Below are 15,633 nucleotides of genomic sequence, written 5' to 3'. Positions count from 1 at the left end.
TGCTGTCACATAACCGACCAAATTATAAGAGTTCAAGTGTAGAAACGATCGATCTAGCAATCAAGTTTCTAGACTTGAGCCCATATAATGCCGGTAGTCAACCAAAATCACGAAGGACTTCAAACCAACTTTGCAACATACCAAGATCGTAATAGTCCAACACAGTACAGCGAATGTTACACAGTTCATTCATTGCCGACGAAGCGGCACCACATCGGAGTACTTAGTTATTACACACAAGTTCAAAGTAGCGGAAGCAAAATAGTTTACACACACATATGTCATTAGTTCTTGTTGCTGCCAGAGTGTCATCTCATCCACCAAAAGCATCAGGGTACGAAGTTTGTTAGAGAACCGCGCCCAACGATTTAGTCCTCATCCCCAGCGGGATGGAGACAGGTCTTGTAGAAACCATCATAAAAGACATCATCTGCAATAGGTGGGAATAAACCCTGAGTACGAGGATGTACTCAGCTAGACTTACCCGTCTAACCAAACATAAAAGACACCAAGGATCATGCAAGGCTGAGTATAAAGTGTAGCTGGCTTGACTCAAATATTTGCCAAATGCTTAGATTGGATAGTAAACCATTCGTAAAAGCATCATATTGATTATCATTAGCCTACCACTATATTAGCACCTATACTAAGCACTTCACTTGTTTATTAGCAAACAATAATAACAATATCAAGTTTCATCATATGTTCCTTCTTGCTATCCTCAACATCATCATTAAGAACCATTGTACTTAGTGAATGCTACGTTTGCCGCTGCTCTGTCAAGTTTTCACTATCCGGGAGAGACGGCGATTCGAATCGATTCCTATCCAGCTGGAGGGTTATTCCTAGCACTCACCCAAGCATCCCCCGTCGGAGAGCAAGCGGGTCACCTTTGGTACGACTCAGGAATCGTGGCTCCGATCAGCGCCACACTCCCAGGGCTGCCACTCTGCCAGGAAGATTAGGACTTTAAATCACCTGCCCTTGGTCTTACGCTAATGGCCCCCCGCACACCGCACTTCCTCCGGTAGTGCGCACTTTATACCTTCCGGTTTTCCGGCCTGAGTCATACTACTAGGCTTTACGGTCGGAACAAATTATCCGGCCAACTAAGTGTCAGGAATGCGTTCAACATGACAAGAGGACGTACAACGATCGGTCCTTAGCTGCCACAGACGGAGTTACTACCACCTTGCAAAACTCCACCCGGCTTAAGTCATTTTAAACTAGGTTCTTTCCCACGATAGCACATATAGTCAATCGTGATCCAACAACAACCCTGTTTCGCGCAGGTGATAGAGTATCACCCGACTTCTACCGATTAAAGCATAGCTAAGCTGCTACTCGATCCTAACTCTACAACCAGGTAGTGATAAGATATCTGGACAAGGAAAGGATATAATGCAGCAAGGCTTCAACGCAACTCCTATACGTAATGCATCAATAGATATAACATATTCAAGTATGCTTTGGAATTAAAGTGGGAGACTTAAGATGCTCCGGGGCTTGCCTTTCACGAACGAAGCGGGCTCATGACTAGGGCACTCGACCTCCTCTTCGGGCTTCTCTTGTCCTACTGGCTGGACCTCCACCTCCTGAGTGATCTCCGGGCCTTTGTGGTTCACCCTCTCGAGCTCGAATGAGGCTGCCACTTCCGATGCACCTATTGCATACGCGATCGTGGTTCACCCTCTCGAGCTCGAACGAGGCTGCCACTTCCGATGCACCTATTGCATACACGATAAGTGAGGAATGTGTGCACACTAGATGATGATGAATGCTTGGTAACATGCTTATAAATTTCACTGGACACTCATTTACGGAGTAACTCCCATTACAAGCTCACAAAAAGAGTACCAACTCAACTAACAAGAACTCACCAACTTAGACTATTAAACAGCAACAACTAATTTAACAGAACAGCTCAAAGAACAATTCATAACTAGAGATATATAGATCCAGCAAGCATGAGTAAGGACATTCTGGAAAGCTTATGAAATTTTTTACATTTCATCTTTAGACCTCACAGCAAGATTCATAAGTTAAACAGGTCAATTAAACTAAGTTCCAGGTTCTGTTCCAGAAAGACAGAGAGCACCTAGTTCTGGAACTCAACTTGGAAGAGTCATAACGTTTAAACTACTGGACCAAATGATCCCAAATTTAAACTGCAGCTAGCATACAAAGTTTACAACATCTTTGATATAGACAAGTCTTTCATAAAACAAGATTATCATTAGACAAAAATCGGATTACTCGCTTGCTGTCCAGAACAGCTATACAACCTTTAATTAATTATTTGATGACATAGCAAAAACATATTTAGTACCAACCAAGTGGCTTATAAGCACAAGCATAACCTAAGATTACCAGAAAACCATATGTTGACTACTAAACACTTAACAACAAGGCATTTATTAATTTAATTCAATAAAAGGACATAATTACAAGATACCAGCAAGAATGCTCAGAAAAATCTACAAACATTACAGAAGCACAAACATGCCACCTGGACATTACCATAAAACTTTCAGAGCAATTGCACATGCCAAACTTAAAATAATTAATTAACATGTAACAAGGTGCTTATTTCATAAATTAAAAAACATGGCTTAGATAGTGTCAAACAACAGATTTTAGATTATTTACATGTTACTACTACTATGAACAAGCTTGACAACAAAGGAGAACACCAGCATAAGCATATAACATTTAATATGATTTAAACATGAAATTAGGCCATAGTATTAACATAAATTACATATCAGAGATACAGCACTCCAAAAATCATAAAATATTTATCAGAGCATTCTAATACTATCCAGAGCATAGTATAAAATTTTCACAGCATTTGGAGCACTATATCAAGAGATATGAATTTACACATAATTAACAAGATGAATCCATAACAATTATTTTTCACAGAAACATGGGATATATTATATCTTCATTAAAAACTAGCCTATCAGAGGAACACAACAAAATTTGAATCACCCCAAGAGGACTTTGCAAACTCCTGTTATGATTTTTCCAAAAACAACACAAACCCTAAATTCAAACTAGAGGAGAGAGGGACTGATAAGGAGACCCCACAGGTCAACGGACCCCACCCGTCAGTGACCCCGAGAATAGAGGTGAGGCTTGACCGCCGAAAATCTCGTCGACGTCGAGGTCTCGGCGACGGCCAAGGGCACCATCGTGCTCCTCACTCTCTTCCGCGACGATTGGTACCAGAAACCCTAACTCTACCGCACCCTAGGGACCTCGCCCTCGCGAATGGCGGCTCAACGGTGGTGTGCGGCCGACCGTCGGCGTCTCTGGTCGGAGACTGGGCAAAAGAGAACCCCAACGAGCATCAGCATGACAAGGCGGAGCTTTTGGAACAAGAACGAGAAGAAATGCTGGACTAAAGAGCCCTGGCCACGACACGGTGACCATGGCGGAACTCCGGCGAGGTGAGCTCGCGGCGAAGAAGGCAATGCAGGCTTACCGAAGCTTGACAGCTGCAGCCAACGCGACGACGGTGATGCGGGGAAGCTGGCGAAGCACTGGGTGGAGCCGCTCGGCCGGAGATGCCGTGACACGAGCTCACGAGCTCGCCGAAGCAACGGCGGAGACGCGGAGAAGACGATGAGCGCACGATAGAGAGAGAGAGAGCCAGGGGGAGAATGGCGTGTCCACGCGACCGGGGGCGTCGTGGCGACCTAGAGGACGCGTCGGGTGCTGACAAGCGGGACCAGCGGCGACGTACGGATGCCACGGGTCCAAACAAGCAGCGTCACCGGCGAGCTCCTCCCAACTGACGCTGCCTCCATTCAGTTCTGAAAACCGACTGAAACTCGATTTTTGACTTCGACTAACTCCTAATCTGATCGATGGTTTTGTTGGCTAACTGCTCCATGATGTAGAGCTACATGAGGACTCAAGCTTTGCTTAAAGGATCATAACTTGGTTCGGCCTAGATTTCAAACTGGAAGCCATCCAAACCACCCTTGAGCAAACTGGTTGGATTCCAGACTTAGAAAATTTCTAAGTGTTGGAAACAGCCCCAATTTCTGCCTTGTGGGCCACTTTTGAGCTTGCTCTGCACATTTTCATGAAATGGCCATGAAACAACTTTTGTTCCTTATAAAATTTTCTACAACTTTGCTTTAGAAAGTTTTGACATAAAAACATTTTATGAACCACTTTTTAAAAGTCCAAGCAAAAGAGGTTTATAGGGCCTATGAGTGAAAGTATGAATTAGATACATAATTTGGAGTTGTGACCAACATGAACATTATTCAAAAAGTTGAGTTAAGCATAGGTGAACTATTTCCAAGGCCTAGCACACAAACAAGAGCATGGTACAAACAAACATAAGCATAGAAGGCATAATTAAACAAGTTAAACCACACTTATGCATAAAATGACATGACCCAAGGTAAATGATGATCATGGTATGCTTATGAAGATGATGATGCTCATGTTATGCATATGAAAGGATGCAACCATAACACTGGGGTGTTACACTTGCCTATTGTAACAATTCTTTTATTCAATTAAAAAAAGGAGGTGGGGAGCTCTCCCACCGTTTCATCAAAAAAACATACAAATAAAGCATCATTTAAATTCATAGCTGATTACTCACAGAGTTTTCAATAAGGAGATTGACTAAGACCTTGATATAACCACTAAATTGGTTGTTCTGCAAATACCTGAAAGGAAAAGGAATGGGTACCACCGTTCGCCTACCAACTTCTAAGCTGCCCAGGAGAATTCAGACCGGTGAAGAGCATATTGAGGACACTAACTGTATGCGAGAGTGCAACAAATTAACAATATAACAAGTGATGTGTCAGCACAAAACTCAGTGCATCTGCAAACTTGAAGTAGCATGAATTTTCATAGATTCAGGATATCATAGTGTGACTCTAGGAAAAATCTATAGTACAATATTCATGTTGTACCTAATGTAAAATACAAAGAAGAAGAGTCAATCAAGAAGCTATGTCAAAGGAAAATATAATGTGCTATGTAGGGGCATTGTTAACAACAAAATGTCCATCTCTAAATGTTACTCATCTATCCACTGAGATTGTATGAACACTTGCAAGAATCTAAAAATAGTATTTTGAGTTCAAGTGTTGCTGATTGGGGTATAAAGTTTAGAGGAATTAGTTAAGTATAGTTTTTTTTAAAAAAAAGATAGAAGGTATGGTGTATTACTGCTTCCAATTTCAACTATCTCAGAAACCAAATCTTGAAAAAGATATCTAGACAAGTTATACACTTTTATCAAATACTACAACTGTTATACTAAGTTACTTCTTTTGCTCGCTGTTTCCAGGAATCTGACAAAGAAAAAAGGTTGTTGGTCATTTGTGTTAGTTGTTGTGTCTTCTGAGTTGTAGCTATTGCCTAAGTACAGATCCTGTTCGAAATGGTAAGCTTTAGTTTGTGATATACTAACACAACTTCTAGTTAGATGGCAGAGCTATATCATGGCCAATAAGACCCTTTAATATAATTTGTTTTATAGGACTCTGATGAGGAATATTTATCATCAAATGCTGAAGAAAGAGTTGATAGTGAAGAGGAGGAAGGGATACATGCTAATATAGAGGACCAACATAGTGATGATTCTGCACAGGAGGGAGAGGGAGATGCTGATACATAGGTGTTGGCATCTCAACCTTGGCGTCACCCTTGGAGAAAGAGGATAGTCACAAAGTGGCCAGAAGACAAGATAGTTGTCAGGGAGCTCATGGAGGATGGGATGCCCAAAGAGGAGGCCAAGGCAAGAATGAGGAGGCTTGTTGGTCTGATTGCTAGATAAAGGATATCCTTGGTCATGGCATCATTTAGTGTCCTAAGTGATGAAGATAAGATGCATTTATTTGATGATTGTGTCTAGCCTAAGTTGGAGTTTGCAGAAGAGTTAAAGGATATGACTTGTAAGAAGATGATGCAGATGATAGCCAAATGTTGGAGAACACACAAAAGCCACCTAGTAAGCAACTATGTCAGCAAAGTGTTGAATGCCATGGTCAAGTTCAAATACATTGCTCCAAAAGATTGGGAAGATTTTGTGACACTAAAAGTAGGGCGAACCTACAAAGAAAGAAAGTATGGGATTCAAGAGGCTTTGAGAGAGGAACAAGCATGACCACCACCTGGGGACAGGAGGCATGCTGGGAAATTAGCACAGTGGGAGCAAGAGGATAGGGAATTAGCCGATGCAGGCATTGCTAATCCTTGGGACCAATTTCCTGGCTGCTCTAGGAATTTCATGTGTGCGCGTGGTAGATTGGTTATATCAGAAGGTGAAGTTGTGATTATTTGGGAGACTAAGATGAAAATATCTCTCAAGAAATTGTAAAGAAGCAAGCTAAAATTGAGTCTTCAGGGCATTTTGGTTAGGAATAAAGATGTGCTCACATAGGCCTTGGGACAACCAGAACAGACAGGGCACATCTATGGTACGTCTAGTTCCTTTGGTTGGCAGTTTTGACCGCTTTGCACCAGCATGTACAGAAAGAGAAAGCATTCAAATGATGTGGATGTGGAAGCCATTAAAAAGAATTGGCACTTGAAATTACTGAGAAGGTGACCGAGAAGATTACTGAGAAGGTCACAAATGATATCATGGCCAGGCTACGTGCACAAGGAGTGAATTTGAGCTTGCTTTCCAACATCCCTTCCTTTGCAGCTTTGCCTCGACCTCAGATGTAGTCACCTTGTACACTGGTACTCATCAACTGTGAAGGTTATCAGGTGGAGGTAGCAATGGGTTGGGTATTTCCAAACAATTTTCTGCTATATTCAGTTCTAGTAGCGAAGGGATATGTCGTTGTACATATTGATTCTGTAGATTCAGAACATGAGGGCCATGTGTTGCTTCCATGCCCAAGCAATGAGATAAGAACTCTTGGAGACACTCTATACAAAAGGATCCAGTGGAAGAGGCAATGGGTTGTGGTACATCGGGCGTTCTCTTCCATCTCCGGAAAACCTCCAACACTTGGGTCACCCAAAAGCAGAAATGTCCTTGTGGAACCCAAAGTTTCACCCTCACTATATGAGAAAGCGAATGACTGTATTGTAGAAAACTGTGCTTCCATGGTGCATATGGTAGGCGAAAAAAGAAAAGAAGCTCACAAACACAAAGCCTCCAACTGTACCTTAGCTACCCCCTAGTTCAGAACAAGAAGTTAGGGATTCACCTTGTACACTAGTAATCATCAACCATGGAGGTTATCAAGTCAAGGTAGCAATGGGTACGGTATATCCAAACAATACTGAGCTATATTTAGTTTAGGTAGAGGAGGGATATGTCATTGTACATATTGATTTTGTATGTCCAAAACATGAGGGCCATGTGCTGCTTCCATGGCAAAGCAAGGAGATAAGAACTCTTGGAGACACCATGTACAAAATGATCCAGCGGAAGACAGAATGGGTTGTGGTATTGTTGACATTTACTACCGTCATCACTAAAAATAGAGATAAACCCTACTTCTAGCAACAACACCAGAAATGCATGGTAAATAATTAACTTGTCAAATAGCAACTAACCACTCTAACATTCCTAAGCATGAAGTAGGTTGTCATCCCTAATTACATTGCTAGGAATTTAATATAGATTCACATGTTCTACTGCAACTAGACAGAGAATAGAAGATATGAATATAATTATAAACTAACTGGGTTCTACAAGCGGACAGATAATTATACCGTTGTAGCATTTTACCTACGGAACTATCCAGATTGTCGATTTATATTTATACCACTGGGAAGGCTAAGTATTAAACTATAATCTATTATATTGATAAGAAACTATATAGGATGAATAAATGATATTACCCAAGTCGTATAATCTACTCATAATAGGCAAAGGTCACAAGATAAATATAGATAAATAATAGTGATAGCATAATCATCAAGTATCATAATTAAAGATAATCATCAGAGCATCTACTAGTCATAATCATAGTTAGCCAATGGATAAACTAGGGAGTTGGATCTAAGGTAATTCTATAACTACGCCAATGAATAACTCTAATTAGTGCAATTACATCTAGAAATCATCACTAAGTCAACCCTATATCATAATTACATGTAAAGAGGCATCAACTAATGAGGATATTAAGACGCAAGGGTCACATCCTTCGCGACCACGCCCATGCTTGTCCTACGTACGGAGGGTGGACTACAGAGGATCCAACGCAGCTGTCACCTACGCGGTCTACCACATGTCCCAGCACGTCAGGGTGCACTCGCAAACAAACAAGATATCTAGACACCATGTCTACATACTGTCTATCATCTACCCAATGATTGATTAGGTAAACGCTATACGAGAAATTACATGAATTCAATAAGATCAAACCAACTATCCTAGACATATAATCAAAGCAGACAATGACTAATGCAATTAAGAACATATGAATCTATTAAGAATAAAGTCTCCCTAATATACAATTGAATACTATAAAGTAAGAACTAGATCTATTACCGAACTCTTGCACTCCAGACCAATGCCAGGGGCTCCAGATCTCGATGAAGAACTTGATCTCCTCTACTTCTAATCTAACTAACTAGAACTATGAACTAGAAGGCTCTTGATAAACTTGAAGGCGATTGATGCTTGATGGCTTGAAGCCTTGATGAATAATGAATTGGTTCATGTCTACAGGGGGGGTCTACCCATGTATTTATAGTCCGGTGGGATGTGTGTGCGCCGTAGGATCAAACCAACTTAACCAAGGGCTGAGATGCATCAGGAGAGGCGGTGGAGGAAGCTTCTGGAAGAGGGGGCCGAAACCCTAAAGGGGGGCACCGACCAGTGCTAGGGTAGGGCTGGCCTCTCCCACCTAGCAGCCGCCAGGTCCCCCGTTGCTCCAGGTGCCTTCTCGATCTTTCCTGAGTCTTCTCGTGACGATTCCCATGGTGAATACGTTTTTGTGTTTATTTTGCACTAGAGTCCCTCTTTTTAAGCTTTCCTAAAATTCACCCTAGAAAATACAGAATATACAAAACTCGTGGAAACGGTCACATAAAACTCTAGACTAGTGTGTTTTTATGTTTTCCTTCAGGTCTAAAGTTGTAATAAAAGTTGACGTTATCGACCGTCAACAATTCCCCCAAGCTTACCTTTTGCCAGTCCCTTGGCAAACCAAGCCTAAGCAGTATATGTATTTAGATCAAGAGTTGCTACAATGTTTTCATTCTTTCCAAGTACACATGCTCCCAAACAAAGATTCTCCTCCGGATTAGTCAATACTTGCTCTAATCTTCAAACTTACCCATTTTACCTTTAACCATGGAGCTTTATAGTTTTTGCATGAGTCTTGAGCAATGAGAAGACAGAACAATCAGGTCAAGTACTATGTCTCAAATTCTTTGCAGAACCATTATTCTGGAGTTTTTATAAGTTTTCAGAATAAAACTCAGAGCTTAATTGTATGACACCCTCAAGTCTCTCAATGTATATGGTATTTATGGTTCTCTTTTGAGTCATTAATGATGTTATGCCTCCTATAGCTAAAGGTATATATCTGGTAGAGCTTATAGGAGTGCTAATAACAAGGATAAGCTTACTTGCAATGCATGTATTGTAAAGTCAACTAATGGATCCATAGAGAATTGAGGCATACAATCAAACCAAGGTGTGCGTGTATAGAATGTGGTGGATAGGTGTATTTGTGGCTAATTTCTATTTCTTTGGAATAGCTCTCTTTTGAAACTTTTCAGGAAAGACATGGGCTATCTCTTTCTCTTCTCTTTTTTTACAGGGAGGCGGGCATCTAGTACCCATTCCATCTTTTACTCCCTTTTCTTCTTTTATATTTTTGCATAGCCACATGTTTCCTTTGAATACAATAAATGATTAGAGATAATACTAAAAACTTAGAACATTAAAGACAAGGGTTATCCTATAGGGTGATTGTTGGTGCTTTACTACCAGTGTAGGAGAAAAACATGATTGATGAACATGGAATGGAAAGGATTGCAATTACTCCTAATGTGGAAATAATGCATATATGAACTAGAGTGTGTACGTGATCTTGGATTTAAAAGCATGACAAGACTCTCGTAAGGTATACTACAAAGGTTGACTGAATTCAATGCAAAGCAAGTAGCATAAATGTGCAAAAGTTTTCCTAACTCTAAATGGATATTATATATTGCTTTGGTAGGAATTCATGCTTTGTCATACAAGAGCTCATCATGTAGGATTTTGGTTTTTCAAAATAAATTCTCTAGAACTTAGTAATGCCAGGAATAAGATAAATAGTAGCTCAAACTTTCAATGATCATATCAACCAACTACCTAGACTTAGCTCAAACTTATGCCTCCACAAATTGCAGGTTCAGTGTAAATCTTCAAATTAAAATAGTAATGTCTAAAACTCGAGAAAATCTAACATTGGAATCTAGGTACTTGTAAAGAATAGAGCAACTATTCATCATTTCCAAGACAAAAATTTTTAACGTTTCATCAATCTTTATTTAGTTCTAGTTTAGACTGACTCTAAAAAGACTCTAACACTTAACTAATTATAAACTCAAAAAGACTCTGACTTGTGGACCTTCATGTGCCCACATATTTTTGGTATTTTTATAACTATGTAGACTAGATAATTGCTTAGGTATAATTACCTGAGAACTAGGGGATGCTCCTCCCCCAAGCTGGATATTTGCAATACTTGGTGTAGATGTCCTTCAGAGCGAGCTAGCCAGTAGCGAACCCGGTGGGTGCCACAGATAGGCACTCTCCTTGCTATGATGTCATTCCTGCACAGTAATACTCCAACAAGAAAAGCAAAACTCGAGGCTTGAATTTAATAATGGGTTAGCGATTAGCCAATGAGCAATTGATTATTCTTATGAGCTAATTTTAATGCTGTCTGATTTAAACAAGATTCTCTTCTTTTTTTGAATTTTCTATTTATGATGCAATAAATATGAATGCTATTTATTTATTTTTTATGCCACCATCGTAAATATCCCTAAATATCCCTAAGGGGTTACCATAAGTTTATTCACATAAGGCTTTGGTTTTTACGATGCAATAACTAAAGCAATAAATATTTATTTGTATTTTATATTAATATGCTAAGAGAAATAAATATGCTACTAAATGCATTAAAGCAAAATTACTAATGCATGCTAACTTACTAGATAACTACCATTCTGACCTTATGGCTAGGGTATGGAATTTAAAGTCTACCGACAGGACTTAGATGGTAGAGAGGACTTACTCAGTGGGTTCATTATCTGAGGTAACCTCAGTCAACTCCCCGTCTTGTGGTGATGCGGTACGTGCGTCTTCCTTCCATCTTACTTCTGTCTCTTTTGCTTCTTCCTTCTCTAGTTCCAACTCTTCAGCTTTGTTCTCCTTTTCCTAGGCTTCTAATCAGGCTAAGATCTCCTCTTTCTCTTTCTTGGCAAATTGGTCCATCCTTTCAGCTTCTTTAGCCCACTCACTCCATCGGGGTGCTTGTGTGTTCTCTTCTTGCTCCGTGAAGCGATATTCATATTTCACAATCTTTATAGGAAAGTCTTCCCATCCGCAGTGAGGCTAGGCAGCCTGACGATGGGCTTGGCGTCTTCTCCTATTGCGTTGCTTCCTGATCTACTCATGGTTAACTTGTGTTTTAAATTGACAGCGTACCTTTCCGATAGGTAGGTTGAAGTGGATATGCCCTGATCCGATGTAGATGTTGGCTTTGGCTGTGTAGAGGAACGGTCTTCCCAAGAGGATTGGGGACTCATCGTCTCCCTGCATGTCAACAACTAGAAAATCTGCAAGTATATATTGTTCTTGAATTCTTACCATGATATCCTTGACCACTCCTTTCGGGAACCTTAATGATTGATCCACCATCTGCAATTGAATATATGTTGGGTATAAAGGTAAGTCATCAAATAACTCATTATATACATGTTTTGACATTATATTGCAGCCTGATCCAGTGTCGCAGATGGTATGGGGGAAGGTGGTATCTTTGATTGTGCACTCAATGATTGGAATTCCTAGATCACCTCTCTTGATTGGAAATGGCTTGGGTTACATATGATCATTCTCTGTGTTGAGAGGGGTGATCAATTGAGTTGTCTCTGCAGGTGCATGTTTGTTTCTCCTCCATTTTTTGTTGTTTCTATTGTTCTTCTTCTTTGGCATTGATTGCTATTCTTGCTCTTCTTGTTGGTAGAATTGCTTTGGGGTTGCAGGAGCTTTCAGGATGTGGTTCTTGAATGCGAATCTCTCCTTCGTGTCCTTGATGGATAAGACAATCTTAGCATGCTCCGCATAGATGATGGCTTTTGTTGTGCACAAGAATGGTCTACCCAAAATGATAGGTGCCTTCTCATCTACTCCTGTCTCCATGACCATAAAGTCAACTGGGACATATGATTGCCCCACTCTAATGAGAACTTCTTCTAGTACTCCCTCAGAGTAGCAAATGGACTGATCTGCAAGCTGCAAATGCATATTTGTGTACAACAAGGGATCATTTAATATTTTCTCATAAATTACCTTGGGCATAATGTTGACACTTTCACCAAAAATCACAGATAGCCTCTGGAAAGTTGTGGTATCCTATAGAGATAGGAATGACAGGTCTTCCAGGGTCTCCCATCTTCTCTGGTAGAGTGGTCAATCCACTGTACAACTGCAGGCTCAATATGATATTGGGTTGCATTGTGAATATCAACAAGGTTAGCAGTTTCTAAATCTTCTGGTTGGCCTGGAATCTTGCCTTTTTCTAATGGAGGAACAACAACAACTAATTGAGCTAATTGTGATTCTAGCATTTTATTGAAACTATGCTGATTCTTTATAGCAGAATAAAAAGTATCCATCCTAGTATGTATGTTTTCCAAAGTTTTATCATTTGATGTTAGTTTCCTAGTCATTTGATCTGGTAGTTTGGATTGACTAGTAACTAATTCTCTCAAAGGTGGGAAATTATTATTAAAATTATTACCTTGTTTGTTACCTTGGTAATTACCTTATCGAGGTTGTTGATTCCATCCTTGATTTTGTTGAGGACGATAGTAGGTGTTATTGTTGATGAAGTTCACATCCTCTTGTAGTGTAGGGCAACTGACAACTGAGTGCCCATAGTCTCCACATTCTTCACATGTCATATGGGAATCATTGATGTGCATGACTTTCTTCTTCTCTATGTCGAGCTTCTTCATAATGAGGTCTAGCTTGGCAGTGACCATGTCAACTTCCTTGAGATGATGGATTCCTCGTCCTTTCTTCTGAGGCTGAGTACGTTCTTCATTGCATGTTGAATTTGAGACCATCTTCTCAACAAGTGCTTTAGCGTCTGAGAGCTTAAGTGATAGGAAAACTCCCCCAGCTGCAGCATCAATAGACTCACGGGTACTAGAGATGAGCCCATGATAGAAAGTCTGCATTAACAGCCACTCCTCTATTCCATGATGAGGACAATCTTCAATGTAATTCTGGAATCTTTCCCATGCTTCAGTGAATGATTCATCATGTTGTTGTTGGAAACTTGAAATCTTCCCACGCAGAGCATTAGTCTTGGCTATAGGAAAGAATTTTACTAGGAAAGCAGTTGAGCAAAGGTCCCATGTATTGTGTTTGTTTTTGTTGGTGTAGAACCATTGCTTAGCTTTCCCTAATAATGAGAACGGGAAAAGACGAAGTAAGATAGCATCCTTTGGTACTCCTCTAATTGTGAAGGTGCTGCAGATCTCTAGAAAGTGTTGCAAGTGTGCACTTGCATCTTCATGAGCTTTTCCATAGAATTGGCTGGCTTGAACCATGGTAATGAGAGTAGGTTTGAGCTCGAATCTATTCTCCCCAGTGTTGACTGCTGGTCTAGTCCGAATGTTTGTTGTTGTTGGGGCAGAGAACTCTCGCAGTGTCTTCTTAGTCATGTCTTCAAACACAGGAGCTAGGTTTCCTCCTAACTCTTCTTTTGTTTTTTCTTCAAATTCCTCTTCCAATGTTAGAGCTGGCTCCTCTGAAGAGTTAGCTTGAGCAGCAGAGGGTGTTATTGATGGTGATTCGAATTTGCCCCTTGCTTCTACAAACTTCTTCTTCCTAAGGAGTTTCTCTAGATCTTCAGTAAAGTTTCTTGGAAGAGCAAAACCATTCATTCATCACTCTGCATAAGATAAGAAAATGATAACGACAAAGGGTGTACCTGATTGAGTAGAAATTGATTGGTAATATAACTTTATCCATACATATACAAGTTATCAATATATCCTAAGTTTATTGTGCCTTCCCCGGCAACGGCGCCAAAAATACTTGTTAACATTTACTACCGTTATCACTAAAAATAGAGATAAACCCTACTCCTAGCAACAACACTAGAAATGCACGGTAAATAATTAACTTGTCAAATAGCAACTAACCACTCTAATATTCCTAAGCATGAAGTACGTTGTCATCCCTAATTACATTGCTAGGAATTTAATATAGATTCATATGTTCTACTGCAACTAGACAGAGAATAAAAGATATGAATATAATTATAAACTAAATGGGTTCTGCAAGCGGATAGATAATTATACCGTTGTAGTATTTTATCTAGAAAAGTATCTAGATTGTCGATTTATATTTACACCACTGGGAAGGCTAAGTATTAAACTATAATCTATTATATTGATAAGAAACTATATAGGATGAATAAATGATATTATCCAAGTCGTATAATATACTCATAACAGGCAGAGGTCACAAGATAAATAATAGTGATAGCATAATCATCAAGTATCATAATTAAAGATAATCATCAGAGCATCTACTAGTCATAATCATAGTTAGCCAATGGATAAACTAGGGAGTTGGATCTAATATAATTCTATAACTACGCCAATGAATAACTCTAGTGCAATTACATCTAGAAATCATTGTTAAGTCAACCCTATATCATAATTATATGTAAAGAGGCATCAACTAATGAGGATATTAAGACACAAGGGTCACCTCCTTCGCGACCGCGCCCATGCTTGTCCTACGTACGGAGGGTGGACTACAGAGGATCCAACGCAGCTGTCACCTACGCGGTCTACCACACGTCCCGGCACGTCAGGGTGCACTCGCAGACAAACAGGATATCTAGACACCATATCTACGTATTGTCTATCATCTACCCAACGATCGATTAGGTAAACGCTATACGAGCAATTACATGAATTCGATAAGATCAAACCAACTATCCTAGACATATAATCAAAGCAGACAATGACTAATGCAATTAAGAACATATGAATCTATTAAGAATAAAGTCTCCCTAATATACAATTGAATACTACAAAGTAAGAACTAGATCTATTACCGAACTCTTGCGCTCCAGACCAATGCTAGGGGCTCTAGATCCCGATGAATAACTAGATCTCCTCTACTTCTAATCTAACTAACTAGAACTATGAACTAGAAGGCTCTTGATGAACTTGAAGGTGCTTGATGCTTGATGGCTTGAGGCCTTGATGAATAATGAATTGGTTCATCTCTCCAAGGGGGGTCTACCCATGTATTTATAGTCTGGTGGGATGCGCGTGCGTCGTAGGATCAAACCGACTTAACCAAGAGCCGAGATGCATCAGGAGAGGCGGTGGAGGAAGCTTCCGCCGGTTCGGTAACGTGTGCTGCTA

Source organism: Sorghum bicolor, chromosome 9, assembly GCF_000003195.3.
Source record: "Sorghum bicolor cultivar BTx623 chromosome 9, Sorghum_bicolor_NCBIv3, whole genome shotgun sequence".
Taxonomy (NCBI): Eukaryota; Viridiplantae; Streptophyta; class Magnoliopsida; order Poales; family Poaceae; genus Sorghum; species Sorghum bicolor.
Note: the sequence above shows the minus strand (reverse complement) of the source record.